Genomic DNA, 2,859 nt, shown 5'->3' with positions numbered 1-2,859 from the left:
TTTGTGATGGACATGCTCCATCAAGTATTTGTGATTGACATGCTGACTCAAGCATTTGTGATTGACTTGCTGTCTCAAGCATTTGTGATTGACTTGCTGTCTCAAGGTCAATATTTACTCCTGTGAACTCTTGTTGCAAGGTTAAAAAGTTGTTTATTTGCATGTCATTCTCAAATACTTGCCACTCTTTGACATTGTTTGGAATAGAAGGCCTATATTTGACCTCGGCTGTGAAACAATTGTTGGGTTCCAATGGAATTTTGAAGGTGCTGGCAAATGTTGCCAAGCTGTGTGCATGGAGATTGTGGCCCCTTGGAATTTTTGTGATAACAAACTCGGAGAAAGTCTCTAATATTTCAATTACAGCAGACCTATAGGACCTCAGCCTCTTTTCATTGGTGACAAAATTCCCTTTCACTTGTTGAATTACTAGATCAGAGTCTCCCATGATGGAGAGGCTAGGTGCTTGTAATGATTTTGCAATCTTGAGGCCTATAACAGAGCTTCATATTCTGCCATGTTGTTAGTGCATCTAAAATTCAATCTGTAAGCCCTACCTTCTGCATAATCTTTCTCTTTATTATGTATCCATACTCCAAGCCCCTGCCCCTAACTTGTTGACTGAGCCATCAAACTCTGAACCCAGAGAATATCTTGCTGAACAGGAGATTTAAACTCTGTTCATGGGATGGCAATGTGAGCATGATTGGGGTTTCTTTTCCCATTTGTTTCCTGGGATAATTTCATCATTTGTTTGACAATCTTTGTCAATAGAGGAGGGCTGTATGTATTGTTGGGCTGATTGAAGTTTGCAGGTACTACTTGTTTGATCGATGTTTTGTTAAATGACAAGAAACATTAAGACAAATGTGAAAGTTTCAGAATTCTCACTCATTGTTTAAATGTTTCCACTAAACTGGTTATGAGAAAGGACAGATGTCACAGGGGCAAACTTGAATCCTTGAGAATGTCTTCACAGCGAAAGATACAGTTTTAGAGTGCAGCAACTAAGAATTACACTTCTGTTACTGTAATTGAGGAAAACATGGATAATAGCTCAGTTTGAGTTCAGGGTAATCATGGATTAAGTCCTGGAACCATTCTTCTACTTTGCTATTAAGTGTAAAACATTTAAGCAATAAAAGAGAACAAGAGACTCGAAAGTATGTAATACAGAGATTTGAGAAAACTTATTGTTTTATGAAACACTCTGGAATCCTGCAACATTCACCATTCACCACAACGCATCAAAGCACACCAAGCCTTGGAAATTCCATTCTCCCTTTATATTATTTCTCTGAAAATCTTACAGCAACTGAGAATTCCAAAAGGAAAAATACAACAACCCCTTAAACTTCTGTGAGGGGTGAATATATACTTGCAGTTGTTTACAAAAATATCTGAGTTCTGAGTTATCTCAGACTTAATAATCTCACCAACTTATGAGATATTATGACCAGAAATTTATTACAGCATTGAATACAAAATAAATGCGCCTTAATGTTCTGTCAGAAGATATTTTAGCCTTTGGTATCTGCTGAGTCGGTTGAGATACTTTGATTAAATGCTGGAGAACCCGACTTTATGGCTTGTACGCCGTATTTTGGGTTTGTCACCTGTGATTGTGACTGCTGCTGTGGTGAGTCAATGGCTCTGCTGAGTTGGCTCAGCATCTGCCTCTTCCTTGTAGATTTTGTTCATCAAAATTGTGCCTGCGCATGTCTGCTTATTTACTGGAGAAAATTAGCGCTACGGGTTCTGGCCTGACAAAATTATCTATGTTAAATTCTTCCATACTTCCTGTGTGGGCAATTGATGATTTATGATTGCCCCCATAGTCTCATCTGCTTCAGTATACTTAAAGAAATTTGGTGGTGTATCAAACAGATGATCAATTTCATTCATAATAAAAAACAGATTATCCACCCTATCATACAAATTCTGCCCTGATGTTGGCCCTATGTCTGCTGAGGTACTGGGCTGTTTTGCAATCTGTGCTACTGCATGGGCATCAATCCTTTTGTAGTAATTTTCTAGGGTGAGCAGTCTTCCTACACTGCTTAGAATGCTGGGGAGGCCTCTGTTCTGTAATGCCAATAATTTTTCCAGGAATTTATTGATTTCAGTCTGCATGTCCTGTGTTCTCCTCTCCAGTGTTCCAACTAGGCTTCTTAGTGTCAGGACTCGTTTAACTACTGAGATTGTTTCAGTCCTGTTAGTGATTCCCATGGCAGCCAGTTGAGAGCTAGTTTTGTTATTTAAAACATTGACCATCCTACTGGCAGCATCTGGCATGTGGCCAAGGCTTGCTCTTGCTCTATGTATTTCCTTGTTCGCCTTTGTGATGAGAACTATTTGCTCATCCATAGTCTCAATATACTGCCACTGATTGGTGATGGATCGACCAATGTTGCCCCAGAGGACTGCTTTTAGTTCTGCTGTTACCTTTTCCAGTGCAAGCTCTTTTTCCAGTTCAGCTATTCTCCTTTTCAGAGCTTTTATCTCTCTCTCCTTTGCTGCCTCATTCTGCTTGCTCTTGTCAAACTTTTCATTCACTTTAGCCAAAGTTTTCTTGACTTCATCAAGCTCTTTCATTTGAGATTCAAGAACTTGGATCTCAGCTTGCAGCTTCTGCATGTCCAGACTAGGAGTCTGTTCTGTTGGTGTAGTTGTTGCTGTAGATGGTGCTGTGGATGGTGCTGTGATTCCCGTTTGTTGAGGAGGAGGAGTAGTTGTTGGAGGGACTTCCTCAAGATTAATTATCACAGGAGGAGGCTGGGAGGGTTGGCCCTCTTCTCTTTGCTTCAGTGCCACTTGTAGTGCTGCCTTTGCAGCTTCAGTTTGTCCTAGCTGGTCTTG

This window comes from Pinus tabuliformis, chromosome 5_2 (assembly GCF_031772625.1).
Source record: "Pinus tabuliformis cultivar Carrire ecotype Pingquan chromosome 5_2, CPIR1, whole genome shotgun sequence".
NCBI lineage: Eukaryota > Viridiplantae > Streptophyta > Pinopsida > Pinales > Pinaceae > Pinus > Pinus tabuliformis.
This window is presented reverse-complemented; position numbering follows the sequence as displayed.